Source organism: Budorcas taxicolor, chromosome 3, assembly GCF_023091745.1.
Source record: "Budorcas taxicolor isolate Tak-1 chromosome 3, Takin1.1, whole genome shotgun sequence".
Taxonomy (NCBI): Eukaryota; Metazoa; Chordata; class Mammalia; order Artiodactyla; family Bovidae; genus Budorcas; species Budorcas taxicolor.
In genome coordinates this window covers 71,893,825-71,905,442 of record NC_068912.1, presented here as the reverse complement: position 1 = coordinate 71,905,442, position 11,618 = coordinate 71,893,825, and positions in this window count along the sequence as shown.

Below are 11,618 nucleotides of genomic sequence, written 5' to 3'. Positions count from 1 at the left end.
GGAAAAGGAAAGATATAAGCATCTGAATTCAGAGTTCCAAAGAATACCAAGGAAAGATAAGAAAGCCTTCCTCAGTGATCAATGCAAAGAAACAGAAGAAAAAAACAGAATGGGAAAGAATAGAGATCTCTTCAAGAAAATTAGAGATACCAAGGGAACATTTCATGCAAAGATGGACTTGATAAAGGACAAAAGTGGTATGGACCTAACAGAAGCAGAAGATGGTAAGAAGAGGTAGAAAGATTACACAGAAAACTGTACAAAATAGATCTTCATGACCCAGATAATCACAATGTTGTGATCATTCACCTAGAGCCTGGAATGTGAAGTCAAGTGGGCCTTAGAAAGCATCACTATGAACAAAGTTAGTGGAGGTGATGGAATTCCAGTTGAGCTATTTCAAATCCTGAAAGATGATGCTGTGAAAGTGTTGCACTCAATATTCCAGCAAATAAGGAAAACACAGCAGTGACCACAGGACTGGAAAAGGTCAGTTTTCATTCCATTCCCAAAGAAAGGCAAAGCCAAAGAATGCTCAAACTACTGCACAAGTGCACTCATCTCACATGCTAGTAAAGTAATGCTCAAAATTTCCCAAGCCAGGCTTCAGCAGTACATGAACTGTGAATTTCCAGATATTCAAGGTGGTTTTAGAAAAGGCAGAGGAACCAGAGATCAAATTGCCAACATCTGCTGGATCATGGAAAAAGCAAGAGAGTTCCAGAAAAACATCTATTTCTGCTTTGTTGACTATGCCAAAGCCTTTGACTGTGTGGATCTCAATAAACTGTGGAAAATTCTGAAAGAGATGAGAATACCAGACCACCTGAACTTGCTCTTGAGAAACCTATATGCAGGTCAGGAAGCAACAGTGAGAACTGGACATGGAACAACGGACTGGTTCCAAATAGGAAAAGGAGTACCTCTAGGCTCTATATTGTCACCCTGCTTATTTAACTTACATGCAGAATACATCATGAGAAACGCTGGCCTGGAGGAAGCACAAGCTGGAATCAAGATTGCTGGGAGAATTATCAATAACCTCAGAAATGCAGATGACACCACCCTTATGGCAGAAAGTGAAGAGAAACTAAAAAAAAAAAAGCCTCTTGATGAAATTGAAAGAGGAGAGTGAAAAAGTTGTCTTAAAGTTCAATATTCAGAAAACAAAGATCATGGCATCTGGTTCTATCACTTCATGGGAAATAGATGGAGAAACAGTGGAAACATTGGCAGACTTTATTGTTTTGGGATCCAAAATCACTGCAGATGGTGACTGCAGCCATGAAATTAAAAGACATTTACTCCTTGGAAGGAAAGTTATGAACAACCTAGATAGCATATTCAAAAGCGCAGACATTACTTTGCCAACAAAGGTCTTTCTAGTCAAGGCTATGGTCTTTCCAGTGGTCATGTATGGATGTGAGAGTTGGACTGTGAAGAAAGCTGAGTACTGAAGAATTGATGCTTTTGAACTGTGGTGTTGGAGAAGACTCTTGAGAGTCCCTTGGACTGCAAGGAGATCCAACCAGTCCATTCTGAAGGAGATCAGCCCTGGGTGTTCTTTGGAGGGAATGATGCTAAAGCTGAAACTCCAGTACTTTGGCCACCTCATGCGAAGAGCTGACTCATTGGAAAAGACTCTGATGCTGGGATGGATTGGGGGCAGGAGGAGAAGGGGACGACAGAGGATGAGATGGCTGGATGGCATCACTTACTCAATGGACGTGAGTCTGAGTGAACACTGGGAGTTGGTGATGGACAAGGAATCCTGGTGTGCTGCGATTCATGGGGTCGCAAATAGTCGGACACAACTGAGTGACTGAACTGAATTGAACTGAACAAAATAATTGTTAACATTGGAAAGTTAGGGGTTTTGGGGTATGGAAGCATTTGCCTCAATTTGGAATGTTGAGAAAATACTTCTGAAGCAGGTCAGTGTTGGCTTCAGTGAAATAGTGGTGGACACGTGTGTGTGTGTGTGTGTGTGTGTGTGTGTGTGTGTGTGTGCTGGAGAAGAGTATGAAATGATTTATTGAGAAACATTTGTTGAAGCTCTTAGAGCTAGTGGCATTTTGTGCTCTAGAAAATGCCTAAGGTACAAAGAAAATGCCTTACAAATTTTAACCTTTTTTCTACCCATTTTTAAAAATGTGTTTTGGAGAATATTAGTATACCTTGCAGTAAAGAAATCTGAGTAACTTTTAATACTTTATCTTACATGTTGGAAATTCAAAGGTACATTACATTAGCCGTGTTTGCAACAATGTATCAAAGAAATTTAGATAATGTTATTCAACTCCAAGGATTGATTAGGAATTTTAGTAAGGGAACATTTGTTTATATTTGAGGCCACTATCCTTTTTGTTTTTGTAGAATACTAGCTGAAAAATGATACTTCAAACAGTAAAATATCGTATTCTGAACCTCTGATTTCCCTACGCTGGTTCACTCTGTTTGCCAATTATTTTATTTATCCTATTCATTTAATTTTATTTACCCTATTCATTTAATTTTATTGTCCAACTTGTCAAGAGAATTCATTCCATTAGAAACACCTGATTAATGAATGAGCCAGGAATATTGAATGGTGTGCTATCTACTAGCCAGGAGCTTTTAGCCTAGCAGATGAAAAGATACATAAGCAGTAATAACAAGTCTTCCTGAGAGAGCACATTTCAGTCAACCACACTAAAAGAAAAGAAAAAGGAAATCACTAGAAAAGTTCTATTCTAATAAATGAAGTAAATATTTTTAAGTTTACTTTGACAGTAAGTTTGTATTTTCTTAAGTCTCAGAATATTAGTACATAATTTCAAGCTGAATATAAAGTGAAATGTTTACTTATGCATACAACTAAATATGCATTGGTAAAATATTTAAGAAAGTTAAAAATCTGATTGTAAACTAAGTCTTTAGATTTCCTAGTCTCTTAGGACCACTGTATGGTAGTGTTTTGCAACTAAACTCAAAGTCTTTGTGAAACTGTTGTTTGTGCTGACACAATGAACCTATGGTCTTGACTACCCTAAGAACACAATACAGTATACTAAACACATATATATGGAATTTGGAAAGATGGTAATGATAACCCTGTATGCAAAACAGCAAAAGAGACACAGATGTATAGAACAGACTTTTGGACCCTGTGGGAGAGGGAGAGGGTGGGATGATTTGGGAGAATGGCATTGAAACATGTATACGATCATGTAAGAAACGAATTGCCAGTCTGGGTTCGATACAGGATACAGGATGCTTGGGGGTGGTGCACTGGGATGACCCAGAGAGATGATATGGGGAGAAAGGTGGGAGGGGGGTTCAGGATTGGGAACTCATGTACACCTGTGGCGGATTTATGTTAATGTATGGCAAAACCAGTACAGTATTGTAAAGTAAAATAAAAAAAATATATAATAATAATAATAAAGAACAATCATGGTTTAATATCTAATATGGATGTGTTAAGTATTTTAATACTATCCCATACTATTAGGCGGAGAAGGCAATGGCACACTCAACTCCAGTACTCTTGCCTGGAAAATCCCATGGACGGAGGAGCCTGCTGGGCTGCAGTCCATGGGGTTGCGAAGAGTCAGACACGACTGAATGACTTCACTTTGACTTTTCACTTTCATGCATTGGAGAAGGAAATGGCAACCCACTCCAGTATTCTTGCCTAGAGAAACCCAGGGATGGGGGAGCCTGATGGGCTGCCGTCTATGGGATCACACAGAGTCGGACATGACTGAAGTGACTTAGCAGTAGCAGCATACTATTAGACATGATTAGATGGTTCTAGTAGGGGATATGTTTGAAAACTACTTGAATAATTAATCAGGAACCGGCCCAGGCCTGAGGTGATAATCTTTGCTCATAGATTATCTATTGTCTAATTATATCTTTTTTTAAAAATTATGGTGGCTTCAAGCTTCTCCGTTTGTTCTACGTAAGGGTTACTTTGGAGCATGTTAACCAAAAATAATTGCACAGTATTTTAATAAGGTTATGTCACAGATAACACTAAGAAGATATAAAATTTATTAAACATTCAGTTCAGTTCAGTCACTCAGTCGTATCTGACTGTTTGCAACCCCATGAATTGCAGCACGCCAGGCCTCCCTGTCCATCAACAACTCCCGGAGTTCACTCAGACTCACGTCCATTGAGTCCGTGATGCCATCCAGCCATCTCATCCTCTGTCGTCCCCTTCTCCTCCTGCCCCCAATCCCTCCCAGCATCAGAGTCTTTTCCAATGAGTCAACTCTTCGCATGAGGTGGCCAACGTACTGGAGTTTCAGCTTTACCATCATTCCTTCCAAAGAACACCCAGGGCTGATCTCCTTCAGAATGGACTGGTTGGATCTTCTTGCAGTCCAAGGGACTCTCAAGAGTCTTCTCCAATACCACAGTTCAAAAGCATCAATTCTTTGGTGCTCTGCCTTCTTCACAGTCCAACTCTCACATCCATATTTGACCACAGGAAAAACCATAGCCTTGACTAGAAGAACCTTTGTTGGGAAAGTAGTGTCTCTGCTTTAAAATTTTTAAGGGCTACAATTCATTGCATTATAGGGCAATAGATAATTATAATTATAATGAACACATAAGCATTTGATTGTCAAGTAAAAAAATAATAAAATATATTTTTAGCAAGTTCATGAAGCAAATCTTATCTAACTTGGTGCTTACAACGGTTCTGTGAGGTAAGCAGTTAAATCCTCCTGGTCACAAAATTTTTGGTTTTACTTTGCCCGCTACCACATGACTACAAAAACAGAAGTGAAACTACAATGTACATCAGAGGTCTTAAAAATTATTTATGAGGCCTATATATAGAAAACTATACAAAACTGATGAAAGAAATCAAAGATGACAGAAATAGATGGAGAAATACATCTTGTTCATGGATCAGAAGAATCAATATAGTGAAAATGAGTATACTAACCAAAGCAATCTATTCAATTCAATCCCTATCAAGCTAACAATGGTATTTTTCACAGAACTAGAACAAATAATTTCACAATTTGTGTGGAAGTACTAAAACCCTCAAATAGCCAAAGCTATCTTGAGAAAGAAGAATGGAACCAGAGGAATCAACCTGTCTGACTTCAGACCATACTACAAAGCTACAGTCATCAAGACAGTATGGCACTGGCACACAGACAGAAATATAGGTCATTGGAACAAAATAGAAAGCCTAGAAATAAATCCACACACCTATGGACATTTTATCTTTGACAAAGTAGGTGAAAGTATACAATAGAGAAAAGACAATCTCTTTAACAAAGGGTGTTGGGAAAACTGGTCAACCACGTTAAAAGAATGAAACTAGAACACTTTCTAACACCATACACAAAAATAAACTCAAAATGGATTAAAGATCTAAATGAGAAACCAGAAACTATAAAACTCCTAGAGGAAAATATAGGCAAAGCACTCTCTGACATAAATCACAGCAGGATCCTCTATGACCGAACTCCCAGAGTAATGGAAATAAAAACAAAAATAAACAAATGGGACTTAATTAAACTTATAAGCTTTTGCACAATAAAAGAAACTATAAGCAAGGTGAAAAGACAGCCTTCAAGATGGAACAAAATAATAGAAAACAAAGCAACTGACATAGACTTAATCTCAAAAATATACAAACAGCTCATGCAGCTGAATACCAGGAAAATAAATGGCCCAATCAAAAAGTGGGCCAAAGAACTAAACAGACATTTCTCCAAAGAAGACATACAGATGGCTAACAAACATGAAAAGCTGCTCAACATCACTCATTATCAGAGAAATGCAAATCAAAACCACAGTGAGGTACCATTTCACGCCAGTCAGAATGGCTGCCATCAAAAAGTTGACAAACAATAAATGCTGGAGAGGGTGCAGAGGAAAGGAAACCCTCTTATGCTGTTGGTGGGAATGCAAACTTGTACAGCCACTATAGCTAACAGTGTGGAGATTCCTTAAAAACCTGGAAATACAACTGTCACATGACCCAGTAATCCCACTGCTGGGCATATACACCGAGGAAACCAAAATTGAAAGAGACAAGTGTATCCTATTGTTCATTGCAACACTGTTTACAATAGCTAGGACATGGAAGCAACTTTGATATTCATTGGCAGATGAATGGATAAGAAAGCCATGGTACATATACACAATGGGATATTATTCAGCTATTAAGAAGAACACATTTGCTCAATTCTAATGAGGTGGATGAAACTGGAGCCTATTATACAGAGTGAAGTAAGTCAGAAAGAAAAACACCAATACAGTATATTAATGCAAATATATGGAATTTAGAAAGATGGTAATGATGACCCTATGTACAAAACAGCTAAAAAGAAACATTGATATAAAGAACAGACATTTGAACTCTGTGGGAGAAGGCAAGGGTGGGATGATTTGAGAGAATAGCATTGAAACATGTATATTTCCATAGGTGAAATAGATAGCCAGTCCAGGTTTGATGCATGAGACAGGATGTTCAAGGCCAGTGCACTGGGATGACCAGGAGGGATTGGATGGGGAGGGAGCTGGGAGGGGACTTCAGGATGGGGGACACATGTACACCCATGGCTGATTCGTAACAATGTATGGCAAAAAACACTACAATATTGTAAAGTAATAAGCCTCCAATTGAAATAAATCAATTAATTTAAAAATTTATTTATAAGGTAATTATTGTAATAATGTCTCCTGATCTTATGCTTGTGTTATCACCAAGGAATTAATAAGATCTCTTAATACCTCTTTAGGGGCTCTGCAATGAAAAATGATTTTCTTTCAATTTGACTGGGACAGGGAATGGCCAAAAAAAGCATTATTCTGTACACTTGTGAGAGTGTTTCTGGATGAGATTAACATCTGAATAGGCAAGACTCAGAAAGCAACTTTCCCTTCCTTTGTGTATGTGGGGGGAGGGGAGGTAAGAGTGTGGCGGGAGGATTCTCAATGTGTTGGGAGTCCTGAATAGAACAAAAGGTGTTCTCTCCACACAAATGTTTTCATACTAAGACTTTGATGTTCTCCTGAACTCAGGCTGGAACTTACACATTCAGCTCTCCTGGTTCCCTGGCCTTAAAACATGAGCAGGAATTATATCATAGGCTTTTCTGGTTCTCCAGTTGGTAGATAGCAGATTGTAGGACTTCTCAGCCTCTATAATCACATGAGATAATTTATTATAATAAATATCTTAATATATATATAGGCATTTGTGGTTCAGTTGGTAAAACTTATCCAACGCTTTACAACCCCATGGACTGCACAACATCAGGCTTTCCTGTCCTTCACCCTCTCCATAAGTTTTCTCAAACTCATGTCCATTGAGTCGATGATACCATCAAACCATCTCATCCTCTGTCACTTCCTTCTCCTCTTGCCCTATCTTTCCTAGCATGAGGATCTTTTCCAGTGAGTCAGCTCTTTACATCAAGTGACTATAAGTATTGGAGCTTCAGCTTCAGCATCAGTCCTTCCAATGATTATTCAAGGCTGCTTTTCTTTAGGATTGATTGGTTTGATTTCCTTGCTGTCCATGGGACTCTCAAGAGACTTCAGCACCATAATTTGAAAGCATCAATTCTTCAGCACTCAGGCTTCTTTATGGTCCAACTGTCATATCTGTACATGACTACTGGAAAAACCATAGCTTTGACTATATGGACCTTTGTTGGCAAAGTGATGTCTCCTTTTGTCATAATTTTTCTTCCAAGGAGCAAGCGTCTTTTAATGTCTTGGCTGCAGTCACTGTCTGTCATAATTTTGGAGCCCTGTACTCTATGCTTAGTTGCTCAGTCATGTCCCCCTCTTTGCGACTCCATGAACTGCAGCCTACTAGGCTCCTCTGTGCAAGGTGATTCTCCAGGCAAGAATACTGGAGTGAGTTGCCATGCCCTCTTCCAGGGGATCTTCCCAACCCAGGAATCAAACCCCGGTCTCCCACACTGCAGGTGAATTCTTTACCAACTGAGCCACCAGGGAAGTCCAAGAATACTGGAGTGGGTAGACTATCCCTTCTTCAGAGGATCTTTCTGACCAGGAATCAAACTGGGGTCTCCTGCATTGCAGGAAGGTTCTTTACCAGCTGAGCTATCAGGGAAGCTCTTTTGGAGCCACAAAATATAAAATTTATGACTGTTTCCATTTTCCCCCATCTATTTCCCATGAAGTGATGGGACCAGATGCCATGGTATTCATTTTTTGAATGTTCAGTTTAAACCAACTTATTCACTCTCCTCTTTTACCTTCATAAAGAGGCTCTTTAGTTCCTCTTCACTTTTTGCCATTAAAGTGGTGTCACATGAATCTGAGGCTGTTGATATTTCTCCTGGCAATCTCGATTATATATATCAAGATATATATAGGTATATGTGTGTGTGTGTGTGTGTGTGTGTATCCATATTGACATGATGTATGTGCTAAGTTGCTTTTGTCATGTCCAACTCTTTGTGAGCCCATGGATTGTGGTCTTTCCAGTCTTCTCTGTCCATAGGATTCTTCAGGCAAGAATTCTGGAGTGTGTTGCCATGCTCCCCTCCAGGGAAGCTTCCCGACCTAGGGATTGAACCCTCATCTTTTGTGTCTCCTGTATTGGCAGGAGGGTTCTTTACCACTAGTGCCACCTGGGGAGCCTATACATTGACATAGACATTATGACTTAAATAAGTTAGGAAGATGGGAGGAGGGCATGGCAACCCACTCCAGTGTTCTTGCCTGGAGAATCCCCATGGGCAGAGTAGCCTGGTGGGCTATAATCCATGTGGTGGAGGAATCAGACACAACTGAGTGACAAAGCACAGCAAAGCATTAACATAACTGTATCTTCTATTATTTTTCTTGGAGAAACTTGGCAATTCAGTTTCCATCTTTTCCTTTTGTCAATCAAGATTTACAACACCCCCATACATTCTACATTGTCTTTGAAAAACCAGGTAATTGAGTTTTATATCCTAGAAATACTTTCAAGAGATGAAGACTGTGCTTTTCTAAAGGAAAAATTGGAGAAAATGAAGTAAAATATGAAGGCTGTAATGCAGTTATATGGCTATTCATGCCTGATATGTTCTGAATTGTGAAAAAGAATGAGAGAAATCAATAGAATAAAATGTTCCTGAAATCTTGGCTTGCTTATACCTTCTTATGAAATATTACTTTACCCTACTTCAACATACTCTGAGAAAGCATGATCAAGCATTTCTCTATAACAGAGAAAGTATATAGATTCAAAATTAGCTATAAAATTATAATTCATAATGCATTTTTAAAGGTTGAAATATAACACTTGGCATATTAATGCTAATCATTAATGTGACTTTTATTTCCACTAATAATTTTTATTATTAATAATTAATGATTTTTTATTTAATATAAATAAAATTATATCATTGTAGTTTTGATGTGCATTTCTCTAATAATGATTTGAACATTTTTCATAAGCTTTTTGGCATCTATATGTCTTCTTTGGAGAAATGGATATTTAGATCTTTTAACCATTTTTTGATTAGATTTTGTGTGTACTGAGCTGCATGAACTGTTTTTATGTTTTGGAGATTAATTTCTTGATTAATCTCTTGTCACTGGCTTTGTTTGGGAATATTTTCTTCCATTCTGAGGGTTGTATTTTTTGTCTTGTTTATGGTTTCCATTTTTATGCAAAAGCTTTTAATTTTAATTAGATCCAGTTAGTTTATTTTTATTTTAATTACTCTAGGAAGTGGATCAAAAAAGATCTGGCTGCAATTTATGTTTAAGACTGTTCTGCCAATGTTTCCCTATAAGAATTTTATAGTGTGGAGCCTTACATTTCCCATTTTGAGGTTGTGTGTGTGTGTGTGTGTGGTATTAGGGATCTAAAAAAATGCACAGATAAACTTAGTTAAAAAACAAAAATGAAGTCACATGTGTAGCCAGAAAACTCATGGTTATCAGGGGATAAGGGGATGGAGGGACAAATTGGGACAATGAGATTTACATATATACATTACTATAAATTAAAATAGATAGCTTAAGAACCTACTGTATTACACAGGGAACTCAATACTCTGTAATGGCCTAAATGGGGAAAGAATCTTAGAAAAAAGTGGATATATGTGTGTATATATATATATATATATATATATATATATATATATCCCATTTAACTTGCTGCACATGGGAAACTAACATAAGGTAAATCAACTATCAGTTCAGTTCAGTTCAGTCTCTCAGTCGTGTCCGACTCTTTGCGATGCCATGAATTGCAGCACGCCAGGCCTCTCTGTCAATCACCAACTCCCGGAGTTCACTCAAACTCATGTCCATGGAGTCAGTGATGCTATCCAGTGTGTGTATATATACACACACACACACACATAATATACTGTGAAGATGTGTATCATAATTCTTGAAGACAAAGCAATAAGAACTTTACAAATGAAGGTACAGGATTTAAAAAGGAAAAAGAATGAAACATTAGTGAAAATATGGGACAATATTAGGTTTAATAATTTTTAAAAAATGCTGAAACAGTAAACCTTCAGATGCAAATAGCTCAGTGTACACTAAAGGAAAATAAGATGATCAAGACAACTTATAAATTTCTAGAAACCAAGGAAAACTAGAAATGGAAATTAAGAGGAGAGGAAAATATTACATACTATATGCAGAGCAACAAAGAGTCCACAAAACAATTTTCATCACAAACTATGCAATAAAGGAAAGGAAAAATATCTTTAAGTTCTAAAAGAGAAAAAAAAAATCACAATCTAGAATTTTACTACCAGAAAAGATATCCTATAAAAATTAATGTAAAATTAAAAAAAATATATAGAGATTAAAAACGAGGAAAATCATTTCCAGTGTCCTATACTATAAGAAATGATAAAACACTTTCTTCAGGAAGAATATCAGATAGAAATTTTATACAAAAGAAATTTATACAAAAGAATCAGGAACACTAAAATAGATAAATATAAATAACATAAAATATATTTTTTCTTTTCTGAAATTTTCTCAAAATATATTGACTTTTGATGAAAAGTGAGTTTATTATATATATCTATATATACATATATTTAAATATCTGAGAAAATAGCATAAAGAATGGAAAGAATTTTGAAATATACCATTCTAATAGCCTAAGATTATATGTAACATTGCAAACTTTACTTTATTTTAATTGTAAATAAGCATGCACATTTGAAGCAGTAAAATGAAAAATAAATTAAAATATATCTCATAAACATATAAAGAACTAAAATTAAACCTTTAAAATACTTAACTCATTCAAAGGGCAGAAAAAATTAGAAAAATAAAATGGAAACATTTTTTAAAGTATAAAGAGATGATGATAGATTTAAGCCAAATTACATAAAAACTTACATTATACTTACTGTTGTAAATCCACCAATTATGAAACAGAGATGACTTGACTTTACCCTGTTTACAAACTTCTGCTTGATATATTACAAAAAAATTAAAAATTATGTTAATTAACCAAAAATTAGTCATTAAAGCTGTCATGACTATATTCTTATCCAGCAAAATTGTCTCCAGTGTAAGAAAAATCACCAAAAATAGAGGTATTTCAAATTAATAAAGTATTTTTTCTTTGTCTTAAAATAAGGCAATATTAA